Source organism: Mycteria americana, chromosome 2 (assembly GCF_035582795.1).
Source record: "Mycteria americana isolate JAX WOST 10 ecotype Jacksonville Zoo and Gardens chromosome 2, USCA_MyAme_1.0, whole genome shotgun sequence".
Classification (NCBI taxonomy): Eukaryota; Metazoa; Chordata; class Aves; order Ciconiiformes; family Ciconiidae; genus Mycteria; species Mycteria americana.
This window is the reverse complement of record NC_134366.1, coordinates 99680277-99701566: the sequence shown is the minus strand read 5'-3', so window position 1 is coordinate 99701566 and position 21290 is coordinate 99680277. Positions and strand designations below refer to the sequence as shown.

At 39.2% G+C, this 21290-nt stretch overlaps 1 long non-coding RNA gene across 5 annotated transcripts in view; it reads left to right on the top strand.

The window, feature by feature from the left end:
- Nucleotides 1-21290, top strand: part of LOC142405924 (uncharacterized) — a 757404-nt gene that overhangs the window by 480148 nt on the left and 255966 nt on the right. The gene's annotated exons all lie outside the window — the stretch shown is intronic.

The following is a 21290-nucleotide window of genomic DNA, read 5'->3' as shown; positions in this document are numbered from 1 at the left end:
CAGCTTGGATGGAGAGGTAGGGAGGCAGCTGTGTTGGAGTTCTTTAGGGGAGAAGGAGCGTGAGAGATGCCTAGCAAAGAGTCACTTAGTTACCCCAAAAAGCTCAACATCTGCAAGATTACTGCAAAAAATCCCATATTCACTAATACTTGTTCAGCTACATGTAGTAAATCTGCTCTGGCAAGTATTCACAATCCCTTTTGTTTGCTTTCTGTGAATATTCAGGAGAATAATGTTTGATGAAAGAGATAGTGTTCCAAACCCTTGTGCAAATATGTATTTATGCCAAAAGTATTTGCATGGGGATCTTGAAAGCTGAGATTTTTCACATAACAATAGAGTTAACTCCTATGCTTCCAAATCCTGCAGAAAATGGAAATAAACTGTTCCACCATACTGTTTAGCTGCACCTTCCTCTTTAGTTTAGTACATCATGTCAATGATCCTAAAAAGAGTGACTTCAGCAAGACTACTTACAATGGCAGAATTATCTATAAAGACATAAGTTTCAGGAAGGGACAACCTATTGACTAGAAGCAGGATTGTGATCTGGTTTCATTTAACTACTTCTACAGCACTGACCGATATTTAGGACTAAATTCAGTTACCCAGACATAGTTGCCTAATGATGTTGAGATGACCTGCAATATCCCCCCTGGGCTCCAGCTACTACTTTGATTGTCTCCTGTAGCTCCTGCATCTCACCGTCCAGCCCCAGGCAGATGTGTCAGATACCCCGGGGCAGTGCAAATCCCACTAACTGCCCGTGGTTGGGACACTGAATTGCACCCTTAGTTCAGGTCTCAGTTTCTTAGCAGTAACAAGGAGATAATCTTCCTTTCCTAGGAAGGAATATTATGATGATAAAAACCACCACAGATTGTTTAGTGCTTGCATATTATGGTGATGATACTCACATGTGAAACAGCAGGTAAAGTTCTGATGGCAGGGGTCTTTGTTCATTGATAAAATCTTTCCAAAGAAAATTAGCTAACAACTATAAAACCACCAGTGTTTAAAATTCCATTACATTGTATACTGCTAATATACATGAAAATATCTTCAATAGAAGTGTGTTTGTGCAGGAGTTTACAAGTTGTTTGGGAATACCATATTTTCAATGAATTTATAAATAACTAGTGAGAGATGTGTGAGACATTATTCTCATACTAAATCCAAAACACAGCACTATACCGGCTACTAGGAAGAAAATTAACTCTATCCCAGCTGAAACCAGGACAGTCACATGATGAGATTCATAACTGAAATGATTGTCCTTTAATATTGCCTGTTGTTGACAGTGTGATATTCTTGATTAACTGTGGTTTTATTGAACCAAATCCAGACAGAAGCATAGGAAATAAAACAGGATTTATACATTTAAAAATAAGTATATTTTTAATAGGAAAAGGATTTTAAATGAATGTTATTTAGGGATTGTTTTTATTACAGTGATACATGCAATAAAAATGATACTACATTCCAAAATTCACAATTTATATAGATTACAGAAATATCTTTTCATAACTCTTAATCTGAACGATTATGGATGACCAGCTATATGGATACTTATCTGCCCTCTAGAGATAAACAGAGGGATTGGAAAGGGATACAGTAGCAGCTGTGACTGATGTACTCAGTCTGATTTAACAGGACAGCACAGTCACATGTGTATGTGCACTCAGTATACAGAAAATTCCAAATGCCTGAGTGTTCCTCGTACAGACAAAGATGACCAACGTTACATGCCATCATAATAAGCTTAGCAAACTGTTAGAAATCAATGACCGGTAAAACCTCTTCATGTATATCACCCAGTCTCAGACAATTCCTGTCCATACCTCCTTAAAAATATCAGTCTTAGAAAATAAGTATTCCAATAAACTAGAAGGGAAAGGACTCGTGTCAAAAATCTGTGCCAAAGGAGGACAATGTTTCATTGTCTTCCCTTTCTATGTGTGTAATCCACACATAGCTGTAACACCAACTGCTGTAAATTGCAAGTTTTCTGTACCAATAATTTAAGGGCTACACACATGACATTCAGCAATTCCACTGGGGAATAGTAAGTAAGTGAAGTTATTTCACTGTTTAGAAATTCCAGAAAATCACAAGTAAAACATAATCTAACTTTACTGGCACTTTTATTCAATAGAGTTATCAACAGATTTTTTTTGACAGTTAGAAATACCAAGAAATGACAATACTGTCTGAAATTTGAGGAAATACTTATAAAGAAGGGACCAAAGTCTGACACACAGGCATGCCTATCTGACTGATACTCTTAGACACTTACTATTAGATTTCCCTCCCACCCTGACCCTCCCAAATGGTTGAGGTTGGAAGGGACCTCTGGAGGTCACCCAGTCCAACCACCTCACTTAAGCAGGGCCACCTAGAGCAGCTTGCCCAGGACCAAGTCCAGATGGCTTTTGAGTATCTCCAAGGATGGAGACTCCACAACCTCCATGGGCAACCTGTGCCAGTGCTTGGTCACCCTCACACAAAAAAAGTGTTTTCTGATGTTCAGAGGAAACATCCTGTATTTCAGTTTGTGCCCACTGCCTCTGGTCCTGTCACTGGGCACCACTGAAAAGAGCCTGGCTCTGTCTTCTTTGCACCCTCTCTTCAGGTATTTGTACAAATTGATAAGATTCCCCCCTGAACCTTCTCTTCTCTAGGCAAAACAGGCTATTTCTGTATAAGAACAAAAAGAATTTTAACTCTTTCAGTCATAATAATTCTTAAAGATGTTTGCATAAATCTGTAAATGAAATCTTAATCAATAACAGGGACATCGTATAATATGATCTGCATTGTTCATTTCAACATTGAGTTTTAAACTAGACCTAAGTTAAAATGTTACCACTGAGAAGAATTCATTTTCTAAAGGTAATAAACCAAAAATATGTCTCTCACCTTCAAGTGGAAAACAAAACAAAAAAAAAATTGAGAGTCATGTATATACCAATCATTACTTATAACCAATAATTACTAAAATACTGAGAGAAGAAAAAGGGTGTATATTATAACACAGATCAAGGCAACATTAGAAAAAAAAAAGTGGTAAAAGTGATCAGAATGAAGTGGTCAGAATGAAGGAACAAACATACTGGGTTCAATTTTACAATGGCACCCTGAGGCGGAGAACAGAGAAACCAAATAATATAAAAAGAGAGGGAGCGATATGAATTGTTCCTGAAAAACCCTTTACGAAGGTGGCAAAAATGGGGAGCTTTCAAAATGGAATAAAAACGCAAAAGAACAACCAAAAAAAGAGGAAATGGAGGAAGAAAGAAAAGTGTACAGAGGGGAAAAGTAACAGTCTCCTAATGGAGGTTCCATCTTGGGATATTCTATGAAAAGAAACAGTGAACCGTGTACGACACTACAATACAAGCTATTGCCGATGTAGTAGAATTGATTAATAGCTAAGGCACACAACTGGGAATCAAGACATACTGTTTCCATTTCTGTTTTTCAGACACTTGATGCATGATTTTGACCATGAGATTTGTATAAGTGCATCAGTAATATTTCAGTTAGTATCAGCACTTTTGCATAATTTGCAATATATAATACTAATTTTACAAATTAATATTAAGCTGAAATGTAAGTACCTACAAGGAAGTTATCTAGAAGCCCAAGCCAGGCTCTTCACAGCAGTGAATGGCAGGAGGACAAGAGACAATGGACACAAACTGGGAAAAGAGAGGTTTTGACTTGATATGAAGAAAGTCTTATTCACCACGAGGACTGTCAGGCACTGGAACGTGTTGCCCAGAGAAGCTGTCAGTGTCCAGCCTTTGAGGTTTTCAAGACACAGCAGGATAAAGCCCTGAGCAACTTACTCTGATCTCATAGCTCACTCCACCACTTTCAGCAGGTAATTGGACCAAAGACCTCCCAAAGTCCCTTCCAACCTAAATTATGCTCTAATCCTATGATTCTACCTAAAATAGAGGTGCAATTTTACCTCTGAGCACTTTGAGCTGACTAAAAGCCTTACAACTGCATTAGTGCAGTGCTGAGCTAAATGTAATAACCCTTTCTCTCAAAAAGGTTTATGAAGTTGAACTTGTTGTCACCCCAATGCAATAAGCTTCGGCTTGGTCAGTTTTCCGTATAAGAAAGTCAGGCTTCTGCTTCTTAGAATATCGCCTCTAGACAAACTCCTTATCCCTCCAGTCTGTACCCATAATACAGGGTATTTCATAAGGGTATTGTGAGGATACAGTCTTTATTATACATGATGTTAAATTTCTGTAGATATGAAAAGCCTATAATAATAAATTAAATTAAACAAATAATATTTCAATTTTACCAAGTAATTACATGCCTTATCTGAGAAAAAGCAGGAAACTCCATCCAGTTGGGTGGCATAAGTCTAGCTGGGAAAATGGGCAGCTAGATGTGACTGTCCTTTGATTTTGGAAGGAAGTTAGTATTTTGAAAGAAAATCATTACCATCTTAACTAGCATAAAGCATCAGAGAAGACGCTGGTAGTTTAAATGAGCCCAAAGATGCCCACAGCAGAGAATAGCTTTAAGCTGAGTTACATTTCTCTTTTACTCATGGAGTCACCTTTTTGTGGTCTTAGGCATATAATACTGGGGAAAGTTCAAGGTGTGGCAGGATGAGAAAGATGCTCTTGGGATCTCTTGCTTCCCCCCTGAATTGACTTCCATCCAAAATGATTTAGTTTTCCTCAGAGATTGCTCTCAGAAATGCTGACTACCAGCAAGTGAGAGGAGTCCACCTGACAGTCCAAGGCAACTGGCATCCCATGGGGGAAGCCACAGCTGAATGCCCTCTGAAAGGGATATTGCCAGGCACAGAGGGAACATTTGTGCTCCATTCCCACTGGAGGCCAGTGGTGGAGTCTACATTGCACGTCACATGCAAGTGTGAGAGTATCTTTAAACTAAGCAAGTTTTCCATGCTGCTGTCTTGGGGCCAACCTGCAGAGAGTGTCTCTAGCCAGGCTAGTAGCAAGTACTGAGTATTCACCTCTGTGCAAAATACTCCAGACTGCCCAGTTTTTAATATTCTTCCACATTTCCCTTCCCTTTAGGAACAGACATCTGAAGAGCATCTCTTTAATTTTAGCCATCCAGAAGTTAGGCATGTTAAGAAAGGAGGAGCTGCCCTCTGAGAGCACTTTTATTTCCAATGATAATAGATAGAGCCTTGATACCTATCTTACAGGTGGGAAAAAAGAAGTGACCTGAATCTCACACAAAGTACCTGCCCATAATGATCTGGAAAGATCGTGGCAAAACCAGGAACTGAATGTAGATCATCTAGATTCTTATCCAGTACTTCAATCACAAGTCTATGTTTTGTTGATGACATGTAATTCAGGAAAAAAAACCTGTTTCTATCATCATCCTGTCTTTTAGGAAGTCTGGCAATGATAGGACAGTCTGTCCCCAAAATGTGAGATGGAGTTGGCTAGTCAGTGCCTGGTGACTTCTCAGATCATTATTCTTAAAGAAATAAAATCATAGTATAATTTTTTAAAAATCTGTAAGACAATAAGCTCTATCTAAAATGTATATGTGAAAGAAGCACTGCAGATCACTATGTCAGGCTCTGCACAAAACATATTGATCTATAGATTCCTCTCTCATAATAGCCACTTTGTTTATTACTTCAGTTTTCTTTCTGCTACAGTGGTTCTTATAATAAGCTCCCCTAGTGATTTTTGAAACATGGAAAAAATCTAACCTTATTTTGTCCAGCTGTTCAGACAAATTAACAATGCCAGCTCTGATTTTACTTAATATAGAAGCTAAGACTGAACTGCATGTTCAGAAATCATTTCTGTGTAAGACACTGTGCTCCTCATCCCCTGCCAGCTTAGGGGGAAAGACAGAGGTAAACAAAAATGGCATCCTGTGGCCTTGAATCAACTCTCTTTACCAACGTCTACGCACAATTACTTATTTATTTTATTTTCCCTGCTCATTATGGAGGCTTTGTGTTAAGCTCTACAGCTGCAGGGGATATGCAGACACCAACTTGATCAGGAAATTCTATAGCTGAGGCTTCATATTTGGCATATAAGCAGAGTTATGGCACTAAGGGACTTGATTTGCCCTGCTCAGATATTCTGTACAATCTTCAACAGCTCATGCTTTACCAGTTACTGCAGAAAGCAGAGAAACTGAAGAAAAAAAAAATATTATTTAGGCACCTAGACTGCCACCCACAGGAAAAACTAATCACTCTTCAAAGTGAAGTGGGAGAAATGGTGGTGGAAATAAAGCTGCCTTTGCTAGGAAGAGGTCAAAGGAACACTGCTTCAGTCCTAGTTGAAACACCTGTTCCAAGAGAAATATGAATATGAATAATTCAGGGGAAAGGCAAGGAGGGAAGGTTAACTTAGGAGGTCACTGGAGGAAGGAGAGCCCATATATCCTGTGAAACAGATCCATTTTCAGTCAAGGGTTAATAATTCAGTCTCCAAACACAGGGCTCTCAAGTCCAAACCCTGTAGTGCACATCAGGGCCACAGACAGCAGTGTGTGGTTTCAGTCTCTGCAGAGCCAGGGAGCAGGGGAATCAAGCCACCATGAAGTCTTTTACTTTCAGGACTCTTGGGCTTCCCTGTGTGGAAGGAAATTGGGGTTTGACAGCAGAACTCATGAGCTGTGCTATTTCTCCCCCACAGTTCACTCCCTGTCTACTCACCCTTTTCCAACCCAAAAGATCACAACCCAACTCCAGCCACGCAAGGTGATTGCACTGCATGGACCCTGTTTGCTCTTAGTCTTAGCATGCATGCTAAGGTGAGCATTTCACCACCAAGTCACCTCATAGTTTACAACAGAAAGAGAATCTCTCATTGGAAGAGCTTCTCTGTAAAACATAGCTGCCTATTATATATTCTAAACATGAATAGCTCAGGCTGATTTGTCCTATATTCGAAAATATGCTAAAATATAAAACTCACCCCTGCAGGACTAGAGCATAGAAATGACAGACAAGGCTACAGGGATACAGTATCAGAAGGAGTCAGATATTAAAACTAACTGTTCACATGGGTTCCTGAAATCTCAGAAGAGATGTACAACAGCTGTATTTTAATGCCCATTACTGGAAATAAATACTTTTGAGTACACCTTTTGTGTGTTCTTCTCTAGAAATAACTGGGTGCTGAAACTTTAAGCTATTCCAAGGGAGGAACTCTGTTTTATGGCTTTTTTTTGTGGTGTATATAAAAACATAAGGAATTCCTTACTGGTTGAGATGAATAACTCATCCTGCAGTCTGTCTGTAATAGTGCCAATAGAAAATATTATTTGTGGAGAACACATGGATGGGGTGTCCTGTACACCATTTTCTACACTGTTTGCCCCAAGAGCTAAAGGATGCCTTGAATCTTCAGCACTCTTCCACTTTGAGCAAGCTTTGGAGGAGGGTAGATCCTATCACTTGCTCACCCCTAGACTTCGGGAGCTCTTTCACAGCCTCCACCCTGCAAGCCTCCCCAGTGGTCTGCATCCAGAATTTCTGGTGGGTGCTATAGTATCTAGCCCATCCACATCTAACTCATGCCATGGAGACTTTCTTATAAGCTTGCACTCCACTCCATTTTCAGACACAGTAGGATGTCTTACAGCCAGCAGAGAGTGAGGAGCCCCAGTGAGTCAGCTTAACTCTGAGCTGACTCCTGTGATCCACCAGGGACTTCTGCTGGAAGATGCTTTGTGGCACAGGAGTGTTCACAGAGTGTTTCCTGGGTCCCTCTCTGCACACACCCATCAACTGCACCACATTACAGCTCCTTGGCCCAAGTATCCCTAAGGAACAGCACTGCTGACTTTCTGCCATCCTGAAAAGTGAGCCCTAGGCCTACCTACACCAGCTTTTAGTCCATAAAAGAACCTTTCCTCCAATCTGTAATAACCTTTAATGTGGAAATTTATCAAAAGTGTTTTGAAAATCCAAAGAAATTGTGTCCACTGGATCCCTTTTATGCATATGCTGGTTGACATCTTCCCAAATTCTGACAGGTTAGTGGAGCAGGATTTCCTTTCACAGAGGCCTGCTGACTCTTTCCCAAAACACTGTGATTTATCCAAATGCTTAGAGATTTTAATACAGCCTCTACCATCTTGCCAGGGACGGAATTCAGACTAAATGATCTGTAGTTTGCATGATTGCCACTAGAACCTTGTCTGTAGATATGCTAGTCTTCTGGCACTGGGGGGCTTTGCAGAGGTGGGTTTCCGACATCAGCCAGAAGTTCTGCAATTTCACATCTGGTTTGCTTCAGAACTCATAGGTCAATCATATCTTCTCTTGGTGCCCTGTTGACTATTAGATCTATTTGGTATAATACTTCCCGTGTATTTATTTCAGGGTTTTCTAGGTCCTCTGCTCTATTTGCTACAAAGAATTACAAGGTGTGGGAATATCCCCAGCATCTTGTACATGCAGTAAAAACGAAAGCAATATTTCACTGAACTTCTCCACTATGGTCTTATCATTCATGAGTTCCCCTTTTACACCTCTTGTCATCAAACAGTCCCACCAATTCCCTAGCTGGCTTATTCTGATGTATTTTAATAACTTTTCATTATCAGTTTGAGCATCCTTTGCAAAATGCTCTTCAAATTCTTTTTTAGCTCCTTTAATTTCCTGCTTCTATTTGACCTGCTATGTACCCTGGATTTTTCTGTTCTCTTCATTTGAGAAAGCTTTCCAATTTTTAAATGCCAGCATCTTCTGTATGATAGCCTGTTTAACTTTTTATTGAGCAATGCAGGGTTTCTATCTGGACAGTTTTGCTTTCTTATTTTTTGTTTTGTTTTACCTAGTATTCTAATACAGTATTTTTTTTAACTCCAGTTTTCTTCCTTTTTGGATTTATCCCTTCAGCTTTTGCTTTGCTTTGTTTTTACTAACTTTCTCATTTTTATGTATTTCTCTTCCTTACAATTGCATATCTGCATACTGGATTTGTTTAACCTATTCTTTCCCACTACAATGGTAAACCTAGTTGAATGGTATCTGATATTACAGAGTGACTTTCCTAGTAAAACCACTTGGGCTAGACCTAGTGCAAAGTCAAGACCACATCCAGAATGTCTTCAAAGCTTTGTCCTCCCTCTGCACACACAGCTAAATTGGCACTGTAGGTGTTCCAATTTGCCTTCCTTATTTATTGATAATGTGCTTTTTATCTCCTTGCTGGCCTTTTCACAGGCTCACTGAAAACTAACCATGTCTACTTTATAAGTTGCATCAGTCTGCCCTCACTGGCTTTCCCATGCTTTTAGCAGCCTACCTCCATTATAACTAGGGTGCAGCTGTCCTTCCTGTACAAAGTGCTGCTGTCCCAAGAGATCTGACAATTCTTAGATTGAGAAACCTAGATCTCTACACCATTATCCATGGGTTTATACTACATATCAGGAGAGAAGAGAAGAGAAGAGAAGAGAAGAGAAGAGAAGAGAAGAGAAGAGAAGAGAAGAGAAGAGAAGAGAAGAGAAGAGAAGAGAAGAGAGAAGAGAAGAGAAGAGAAGAGAAGAGAAGAGAAGAGAAGAGAAGAGAAGAGAAGAGAAGAGAAGAGAAGAGAAGAGAAGAGAAGAGAAGAGAAGAGAAGAGAAGAGAAGAGAAGAGAAGAGAAGAGAAGAGAAGAGAAGGGGGAGGGGGAGGGGAGGGGAGGGGAGGGGAAGGGAAGGGAAGGGAAGGGAAGGGAAGGGAAGGGAAGGGAAGGGAAGGGAAGGGAAGGGAAGGGAAGGGAAGGGAAGGGAAGGGAAGGGAAGGGAAGGGAAGGGAAGGGAAGGGAAGGGAAGGGAAGGGAAGGGAAGGGAAGGGAAGGGAAGGGAAGGGAAGGGAAGGGAAGGGAAGGGAAGGGAAGGGAAGGGAAGGGAAGGGAAGGGAAGGGAAGGGAAGGGAAGGGAAGGGAAGGGAACCTGTGCTGTATGTTTTCATGCATAGATCTTGTGAATGTGCTTATCTTCACAAATTTTGTGCTGTTTACCCATCAAGCTCAATGGATGTAAACATGTACATAAAGGTTTCACTGAATGAGAATTATGGGGCACAAAACAAGAGCGCTCCTTTTCCATTTGTAACTAATCATTATTTTCTTACTTACATAGCTCAGGCATCCAGTCAAGGGAAACAAAAGTACCATCTGATTTAGACAAAGTGTGCCGTACCACATGCAATATATGGTCAACCTTAACAACTCACAAGCAGTTCAGATGCTTAAAAATCTTCACACTGAGATATGAATGATTATGAATAACTAGGAAATGTATAAAGACAGAGTTGAATTCATAATGGTGATTATTCACATAAATAATTCATACAATTCTAGTGTTAATGCATGCTTGACTCCATGGTAGCATATCTGGTAGTCTCTCTCAGAGTACATCATACTGTTTCTATTGCTTTCTTTTTATAATGGAAAAATAGGTGGAAAAGGGAATAGCCTGACATATAACAGGATTTATGTGTTTCCCTAATACATCAATTTCTGGCATCTGTGTAGGTGTCATGTAGGCATATCTGATGTTGTTCAGCTGTATGTGTTAAAATAATATCTTTGCTAGGATTTGATCTTTTAAGTGTTTTTACCACACAAAAGAGGAATGTGACAGAGAGAGAGAGACAGAGAGAGAGAAAAGATGGTTTTTAAAAAAAAACTTATTTGTTAAAGAAAGATGACATCAAAGGCAAAAATTCACCAAACAGGTCATTAAATAAAAAAATGGTACTTTGAGGAAAGACATAAAAGGAAAAAAGTCTGAGAGAGAATTATTTTTGTTATGTGACACAGCTCAAAAGACATGTTCCCACCTGACTTGAAAATTCATATTGTTTTGGTCCAGTTAAGTATATAAAGAATTATAATTTTAACAGGTTAAAGTTAGATATAAGGCTATTGCTCACAAAAGCACAACTGTGTAGTTTCTGTTACTTTCTTTTGTTTCAATGGAAAATACTGGAAAGAAAATTCTTTACATTTTCTTATAATCATTTTCTGAAAAAAACCCAACCAACCAACCAACAAAAAAAGGCTTACAATAATAAACTATTGCCCATATATTTGATGTACCTTATATCTGCTTAAAACAACTGTTTTCATAAGGGAGGGGAATCCATGATCTTGCTCTCAAGGGTCAGTCATTGCAAAGCTTAGAAGAGGTGGTATAGCCTAAGTCTATATGAAAGGGAAGGGCTACAGAGCCCCGTGTCTGTAGCTTCCTCACAGAGAAAAAGGGGCATGGACTGGACAAGGCAGTGTGGATTAGACTGAAGTGAAGCAACAGGCAAGAGTAAAGTTTTGTCCCCTCTTACCACCTAACTTCACATCTGACTTGCTCAGAGAAGAATTCCCAGTGGTGTCAGCTTGACCAGCCAAATTGGTGTTGGCTTTGGTGTTTCCAAAGGGCAATGCAGGCTTTCAGGTGACTCTCAGAAATCATCTGTGTAATCCAGCCATTCAGAGTGGTTTATTAGCTATCACAGTGATAAATAATACAGCATAATTTAAGGGAAATTTCACCTGACTCCTACCATTTGACTGCCAAAGAGTAGAAGCATGCAGATGGGTAGTTATGGTAAGTTACCATGTCTCAAATGAAGAGAAATCACTTCTCAAAATATGCTAACTCAAAAATTGGAATAGTATATGAGATTACTGGGAGTCTATGACGTGAGCTTACTGTGCCATCATATGGTAGGATACGAGCCAGTTCTGGAACAGAAGCCAAATGGCTGCTCTAATGTGGCATGGTACACGATTCCTGAAAGGCAATGGATATTAGTTTTGCAGCACTTAACTACTGCTGCTCAAGAGCTTCCAGAGTGCTCATTTTAAACTTTGTGAGACTGAACTCATATCCATCTACATCCTCCAAACAGATTTAACTTATGTAACTTTGCTAATGCTGTAGAAGCTGGTGGCAGAGCAAGGAGTTGAATCCTGATTATTGAAAGCCGCAGGCATGCTAGTGCTAGATCATCAGTCCACCCACTATTGATATTCATTAATGCCACCACTGCTCACACTGTGATGTGCTTTGCAATACTGATAGCTCCCTTGGTAAAATGGAAATCATGCAGGTGCTCATCAGTGTGAGAACAGGTGGTAGAAGCATGCTTTTAAAAGATGATCAAATGTTGTCATTTGGAAATGGGAGACTTACTGTTTCTGAATTCATCTCAGGATAAAGCCAAGCTGATAGCTAAGGATGTCCAGCGTGGCTCAATTTTTTTCTTGTTGTGTTTTGTGATCTCATTTATGTGTTTCTTTTGGTACCACTGCTGTTGCTTAATTCCTTGGCAAATTTGGATCCAACAACAGTTTCCATTATGGAATAAAACATACCTTGTCCCTCATCTCCTCTTCTCTAGTCTGACAATATCAGTACCAAATCCCTAATAAGAATGTTAATAGTTTGGATGTTTTATAAAAGTGTGTGCATTGAAAAAATTCTCACATATCCTGGTGCCTAAAGCTTTTAATGCTCTATTCCCCCATGTTTCCAAAGTTTCTCCTTATGTTTTACATGTACTGAGGGATACTGTATTCAGATTTATGTCACTTACGTTCCCTCAGAAACAAATACATTGGTCTATTTTCTCTGAACTTTATATTAGTTTAGAAGATTAGCAACTTGTATCTATTAGAAATGTATTTTAATAGAAAGGAGTTCATCTTTCAGGAGAAATAGTAGGTTGGTGATCTGAGAATCAGAATTCTTCTGCATATACTTACAGTAGACTTGGCACATGCAGTAATCACAGGAGTGTCTTTACAACGTTTTTGCATAACCTTCAGAGATCATTCCAGGTGGGAGAGCCTAGTTAAGTACTTCTAAAAAGTTCCCAAAGCTCATTGTCTCTTTGACTCGGTTTCAGACCAAGTAGCATGTCAGTAACGTGAGTGGTGATGCTGTTATCCTTTATCAAGCACAGAACTCAGCCCAATAATTTAGCACTTCAAAGGTCTGACTGGCTTTCAGATACTACTGATCTGGTCCAAATGCTGAACAGTAACAGACTGCACATCATATTATCAATCTCCTGAGCTAGCTCAGGAAAAATTTAATGTGCAGTTAAGAAGAAAAACATATTTTCAAGTATCAACAGGACTGTGATTTTTATTTTCATAATACTATTATTGTTCAAAAATAAATAAAAATCAGAACTAAGGAAAAAAGGGGGTGTGTGTTAGCATTCACTTTGGCAAAATTTCATCCAATTATTACTTTTGTGTTTAGTTCATTTAGTTTTAATAACTACGTACAAGGTCTTAAGTAAACAGAAAAAAAATGGTGCCTGCTAAGACTACAACAAGCAAGTACAGTCTTTAGGGAAAATTTGTGTCTTTCATGGCCTCTCTTCAAGATAGAATCAATTTTTCATTTTTGCACAACTCCCTTAGGTAATACCAAGCTATTTGGTATGGAGGCTTCCTTCAGTCAGCAGTTCTGACTTACTAATCGAGTCAGCTTTCTTGTTTTTGGTATGTTTAGCTCCTGTGTTTCAATTATTCCCTCATCATTTTACTTCCTGTCTACTCCTCTGCCATGCTTTTGATAAAGTAAAGAGTCTTGTGGGGCTAGAAAGCCACTGAATCATCTTGCGCTGTAACGATGGATCTGGATACCTGCCACCAGGGCAAAATGTTACTAGATTTAAATTGAGAGAGCTATATTTAAGAAAGATAATACTTTTAATTAAGAGACTGTACTTAAACTAAAAGGCTTTATATATGTTTACAACTTCCTGGCATTGCTGCTGAAGGAGAGACATTTGTGAACCTGAAGAGATACAATAAATCTGTTCTCTCCCCCCCCCCCCCTTTTTTCTTCACAAGTGTGTGAGACAGAAAACTGCTGCCCTAGTTGGAGACCAAAGAGGAAGAAGTGACTGAAATAGACATGTTAGTGTGGTAGGTAGAGAATTAGCAAGGTTCAGCAAGCTCTATGAATTCAATATAATAATTGCCCCTCCATTCTGTTAAGAGGACAAATACACTGAATACAATCAGGCTGTATAGTAGTAGGGATCAAAAAAGCAGATTGATCATAAACCAGACCCTAAAACAGATCAAAAAAGCAGATTGATCATAAATTAGACCTTAATATAATGGTGTTGCAGTCAGTATTCAAGGTACTTTACCATTCTCCTTGCCTAAGTTGAAGTAAAAAATGTCAATAGAATGTTTAAACAAAGGTGAAATACAGTGAGTACTGGCAAAACCACTCTGAGTTTGTTAGAAACCAGATTCTTCTCCCTTGAAATAGTTTGGGAAAGTAAAATGTCACTACAGTATGTACTTTGTTTCAGATTTTTGACTGCTGATTTTGAAAAAAATAAATCCAGAAGGACTGGGAAGAAAAAGAACTAGAGCAAAGAGCCTAATTTTATGTTCTGAATGAATCATATGAAGATGAAATAATCTATTTTGTCATTGTATTTAAATTTGTCTGACAGAACAAGGATTTACTGCAATAGTGAAGTTGTGAAGATTTTTTCACATCTTTTGAATTGCTGGAGAATTTCCAAAGCTGGCTCATGTTATAGAAAACATGAAATATTTGACTTTTCTTCCAAACTTGTCCACAGTTTTCACCTGTTCAACAGCTGGTACATTTTCTGTTGGCCCAGAAAATGACCCAGAAAGTTACAGCATCTTGTACCACCAAAGGTTGTGTTGCCTTGCAAATTCACAATGTTAGTAAATGTCTGTTTGCATTCCTTGCTTTTGTGATAGATGGGGTTTGACAGTACCATCAGCTGCCTTCAGAACTAGTCAGATTATTATCTGGTACCTTCTTGTCAGAGCTTCTTTCCTACTAATTGATACTATTTTTGTATCTCTTACCTCCTGTTTCATGATTTCTTCTCAGTTCCAAATCAACTGATTTATGGCACTTCACATGCTTCTGTTTTCAGCCTCTACTTTTTCATACCTAGCTTTTCTATGGGTCAATCCTAAATATTTAGCACTTGGTAGACTTACTAGACTCAAATATTAAAAAGCCATGCTTTCTCCTGTCTTGAGATTGGATTCAAAATCATCTACATTAAGTGCAATGCATTCTCTCTTCTTCTTTGCCATCTGGTTCTGAGTTTTTAAAGATTCTTTTGTAAATTTACAGTTTTAGTAAGAATTGATTGCTACTCAAACTTGAAAAGCTGCATTATTGTGCTATTAAATATACCTCTAGAGGACACCCAATATCAAGAAAATACACAATCAATTTGTAATGCCTGCTGCAAAACTAATTTCTGGTTTTGTTTGATAATAATCCTATGTGCCTACCTCTGTGTGGGCACATGACAACTGAGTATATGTGCAGTTATATAGATGAAACTCTTCATGATTAACACATTTATTCCTATTCTGGAAAAGATAGCAATTTGCTTTAAACCGAAAGTAAAGACTAGGACTGGCAATAAGATTTGCTCAAATATACACCAAATGCTAACTTTAAGCAAATTATACAATTACAAGTTTGTATCTAGGTTAGGAAATTCACATGCACTTCCATCTTTACAATCTGTCCCACAAATGTTCAAATCATCAAAAGTTTCTTCCTCATCCACCCAGTTAAGAAAGTAACTAATCCTCATGTTTGACCCCAGAATATTGCTAGAACGTGGCCATTAGTCCCTTCCAAGAATCTTCTTTTAAGCAGAAATGCCTAAGTCCTACCGATCTGCATGTTGCTGTTGCTCTTCTTCCCTTGTGACAAGTGAACTTATGTAAATCTCAGTTTTGTTTTGCATTTTTTACCAAAGAGAAACCCATGAGTATTTTAACACCCTGTTTATAAAAGATGCTATAAAGAGGTAATGGCCACAGCTATGAAACTGGTGCTTTAGTGTCTCTATCCCTATCCCAACCTCCCTGACTCCATTTATTTTGAAATCAATGTTTGCATCCCACTTGTTTGACCAAAACGGTCATGAGTTACTAGCCTTAAATTGTATGTGCACCTTCCACTGTGGTGTCCATGAATTTCTCAATTCTCAGTGTCTGGCTGATGAGGAAATCTACAAGCCTCTCACAGGAACCCAAATCAAGAGAACAGGCTTCCTAGAGAGAGGGTGTCGTGGACGGAGTGATGCACTTCACCCGTAAGAGAGAAGCAAAAAATATACTTTATCGATAGAAAACAGTGACTTAACAAGGTTCAGTGGTAAATGTGACAGTGTTTTAGCAAGATTCAATGGCAAGGTACACTTGATTATTTGCTGCATAGAGGACAGGGTCAGACAAAACTGTCAGGGAGACCCTCCCGTTGAGTCATGAGGTTCAGAAAGGACCCCCTTGCTTTCTAAACTCCTTCTCAGAGGAGTCTAGGTGCAGCTGGATCCAGTCCTAGTCCCAGACTTGGTCAACGGTTTATGTCTAAAAGATTATACGTGTGCAATCAATCCTTTATATCACTTAGCTAAGATCTCACAGTTTAGCATGCTATTAGTCACTCACCGAGGATCTGTTGTGGCGAGGAATCTCTCAACCTGGAGGAGTAACCTTGAGAGGCGTCCCTGCTCAAGGGGAGATCCTGGCGTGCAGCCCGCTGCCGTGCAGGAGAGCTCAAGGGGCCCTGGGCTGTCCACTATTTAAGGAGTAAGATGATTGACTCATATTTGCATACCAGCCACAGATTTTAGTTTCTTCACTGTGGTTAGGTGGGTGCATTGCACAATAGCCCTTGGCTATTGTGTTGTTATCTGTCTCCAGAATCCCCTTTGAGCCAGATGCAGCCATCAGGACCAGATGCACCCATTACGACCATCATTGGTGGTTATCGCCTGGGCAGGGTTACAGGAGATAAAGGTCGGGGGGGGGGGGGGGGGGGGGGGGGGGTAGTGGACACGGGGGGGTGGAGCACAATGTCACAGGTGGTCGATCCCCAATCCTGCCAGTGTTTAAGAGGCTTTTGGACAATGCCCTTAATAACATGCTTTAACTTGGTCAGCCCTGAATCGGTCAAGCAGTTGGACTAGATGATCATTGTAGGTCCCTTCCAACTGAAATAGTCTAGTCTAGTCTAGTCTAACAGTGTGAGCCTCTTACAGAGGCAAAAATGGCTCTGGTTTCCTTGTTCCTTGCAGGATTCAGCACCTGCCTTTTCCTCCTTCTTTCATAAGTCTCTTCCAAGTTTCCTCATGTGTACTGGAAGTATCCACTGTGCATTCAATCTCTTCAGGACACTGACTGCTGCTTTTTTAATGTATGGAGATAAAGTCTTGCTATATTCAAATATAGCTTTGCTGATGTTGTGAGAGATTTCAGGCTCTACAACACACAGACTCCTTCTGGTACTCCTTTGCCTCACTGTCTGTCTCTTTCCAAATATCCCTTGAAAAGAAATTTTTGATACCATATTTTACTTCTTAGTTTTTCCTTCTTTTCTTTAATTATAATTTAATGTAATTATAACAGAACTTTTTTTTTGTGGTTCTGTTCTCTGTTGGTGTAAATCAAGCAACGTCACTGATCTGACGAAAACACCAGCAGTGTGAAAAAATGAACACTTTAGTCTTTACTTCCAAATATCAGTTCTGGGCATTTTTCATATGAAAGGCAATCTACACAAATGAGTATTGTGGAGCAGGTAAAATACATGACAATAGCTATATTTCAAACCACTGCAGTTCACTAGACAATAATAAAACCTCTTTAGAGACATGAATTTCTTGCTCAGAGTAGCTTAGCTGTGTTATGTGTTTGATTTTACTGAATAGTGTTATATTGCTACATATACAGTCCCGCTACAGATGTTCAACTGGGGTAAATCAGCATAATATTATTGACATCAAGTGAGCTCATTCAAATCTCAGGTTTGTTTTGCATTTTTTACCAAAGAGGAACCCGTGAGTATTTTAAGAACCTATTTATGAAAGATGCTATAAAGAGGTAATGGCTACAGCTGTGAAACTGGTGCTTTTTAGACAGATACACCATGCTAATTTTTAAAACGTGCTGCTCTCATTTGTAGTTTCCAAGGCACTACACAATTTTCTCCCTCTGCTGCATACTCTACTTCTAAGGGCAGGCTTCACGGAAATCTTTAGGCAGGAGAACACAGATGAAACGATCACTGCCATTGCACTCAAATCAGCTGCAAGCAGAGTCCAAGCATCTTGGGAAGGAAAACAATAGTCCCTGCAGCCTGCCGCCCCTCCTGCCTGCTGGTCAGCCCTCTCTCTGCTTTGTACCAGTCTTTGATCAACTGGAGGACTGTCATATGTCATCTCTCCCCTCTTCTCTTGTTCTGCCTTCTTCTTTAGGAAGTAAACAAACTTAATTATTTCAAGCTTCCAGTATATCTATGGGTAAATAAGGGGATGTTTGTCTGAAAGACTAATTCAAATATACTGCTGAGACCTTTCCCACTGTTTTCCCCTTTTCTTCACAATGATCTTTCTGAGTTGTTTGCAAAGCTGGGCATCATCCTACTAACCATTTGTGCACTTACCTCATGATGGTCTCTTCTGTCTCACCTTCCTCCAGGCTGTAGGGGTTGAGAATGTCTTGAATATCAAAAGCCATATTATAGTCACGATATGTGGCGTCCATTGTTTCCCTTTTGTCAGCTCAGTGAGGCAAAGAGATCGGTTTGATGCAATTTGTTCCTGAAAAAGCCACTTTGGCTGCTTCTCATGATCCTGTTATTTTCTAGGTGCTCACAGATGTATTGATTAGTAATTTCCTCTCCAGTGATGCATTTTAAATTTACACTGACCGGTCTTTATTTTCTTTTCTCTGCTTTATGTTTTTAAAGAGAGTTACTAATTTTATTTTCTCCAGCACTGTAAAGACGACCCCAATCTTTTATCATGTATTAAAGATAATCTTTCAGAGGTTACTTCAGCTTTTTCTTTAAGCATTTTGTGATAAGTTTCACTAGGTCCTGCCTTACTTAAATGTTCATAACCCATGTTTTGCCTGATGCATTTTCTGGGGTCCTAATCAATTATTACAGACCCCCCACACACACACAAAAAAAATTGTCTCTGAATTGCATTCACTCTCTATGACAATTAAAAAACTCCATATTTTCTTCATCTTCTTAAATCAAAAGCATTTGCAGGTCTTGCATTCTATGTCCCTGTCTTTTGTAACATATTCTCTTCTCAGCTTTTTTTTGGTTGTATTTCTAAATGTCTATGCTAATTTTTCATATTTATCTCAGCCATCTCTTCTTGTACCTGAAACTTTTGTAACTTCTTTTTTAGTTCAGGTAATTCCGATTCTTCATTTGCATTTTCCAGTCTCAAAGCATCCTGATACATGTTGTCAGTTAGGCTAAAATTTTGTCATCTCTGAATTTTTAAAAAATGTACAGGACCATGGTGCCTTGTGAACTTTACATTGTTCTGAACCCTGCCAGCCATTTATTTATCCAAATAAACAATGTCTAAAATCCAAAATGAGCTTACATTTTCTAGTAAGAATCAGGATAGACACTGGTAACATTCACCACTGGGTTTATCAATAGAAATGTTGATGCCTCTGGTGGAATTTCTCCAAGAAACAAGGTCTGACAAATTAATTAACACTTTCTTCTTCAGACATGTGGAGATCTGCAATGTTTGCACATAAGCAAAAAACTGCAGTATCAAGGTCTCCACAAAAATGGAGAGACAATCAATAAAGATAAAGTTCTGAGGATGAAAAGAAAGACATATTCAACCCTCACACACACACCCAAAAGGTGAAAACACAGAAGTACTCTGAAATAGCCCAAGTTTGTGACCTGTTAAAAGTTCTTGTACAGAGATTACTAACCATTTTGTTTAACAAACATTACATTTGGCTGGGATTGAAAGAGGTGATGGACAGCCTGCCTGTACTTTTAGATGACTGCTACAGATGAGGATGGAGGAACATCTAGCTATCTTGGAAGGAAACTAAAGTGACTGTCCCCTTATGCTGGAAGTGGAAGGGTAGTGTCTGTTCTCAGTCTCTCACAGAAGGAAGTTTATGAAGAAGGTCAGGGGTCTTTTGCAAAAAGAAGTCCCAACTAAATAAGAAGGAACAAAACTCGAGACATTCTGAAGCTATAATCATGTTTCTTAGCTGCGGGGGGATTGATCCCAAGCTGAGGGACTACGTTCTTTAGAAGCACATGGAATGAATGGAGACTGAGCATGGCTTTGAAACACAGGCTTTGGACACTGGCCTCTATTTTGTCAGCTTTGGCACAGGATATTTGTTCCCTGTTTTACTCGCATGGTTCACACAGATTGTCACGTTGGCCCTACCCCTACATTGTGGCGCAATGACAAAGAGCGATCACATTTAAGAGGCTATTAGAAGAATCTTCACCAAATTGCCTTTGTGGTAGCTTTCCTGCCGTATTTATAAAAACAATGGAATTGCCTACCTGGCCTTACTTATTCAAGCACTTCCAGTCTCTGACTTTACATGATTCATATCTCCCATTCTGTAAAGATGCATTGGACTATGATAATAAAGGCACGAACTTTATTGGACAGTGTTGGTATCTCAGATATGTTTATTTTCCAGTGTTCATGAAAAAGGAATATTGGTACTTTCCCTGCTCATAGATATTTCCCATTTAAATAGTCAAAATACATAGCTAAACGGAGTTACTTCTGAAAATTACATAAACGTTTACTGAAGTTAGACCACCAATAAATGGCATGATTCATAAATCACTTTTCCCCCCAAATTCCAGCATGCTGTTTTTATTGTATATTCTCCTGAAAGCAATATCAAACCATAAACCATGAAGCAGAGCAGCTGAGCAGCAATGAGTATTGCAAGTGGAGTGTCAAAAAACTGCTGAATTAAAGTGGAAAGAGTCCAAACTAGAAACATACTCTCTCCTATTTCTGTAGACCAATGACGGTCCAATAGCATTAAGTCTAAAATCCTCCCTAACACACTGAAGTTCCTTCTTTTTGTATTGCTCTTCCCCTTTCTGACACTCCATCCATTCAAGCAACTGCTCCTGCAATAGGAACTTAAATAAAATAGGGCTTCATAATAATTCTAGTATCAGAGCTCTCTCTAGTGGTGACTGTGTTACCTCATTATCTATTATTCATCTTAGCTAAATACAAGGAGGAGTGAGTACTTCTCAAATGGGATACCAGTAAATTCCTCCTTTTGTGACACCTCTTAGAGAGATTTTAGGCTGACAGAGGTGTGTTAGGATGAGAATACACGAGTGTGAAGAGAAGGGCGATGGATTCTTAGTTGAGTTGGGACCTTGGACTTTGGGCACATGAGGTAGGGATGTAATCATCCTGCCACCAGCTACTTAAA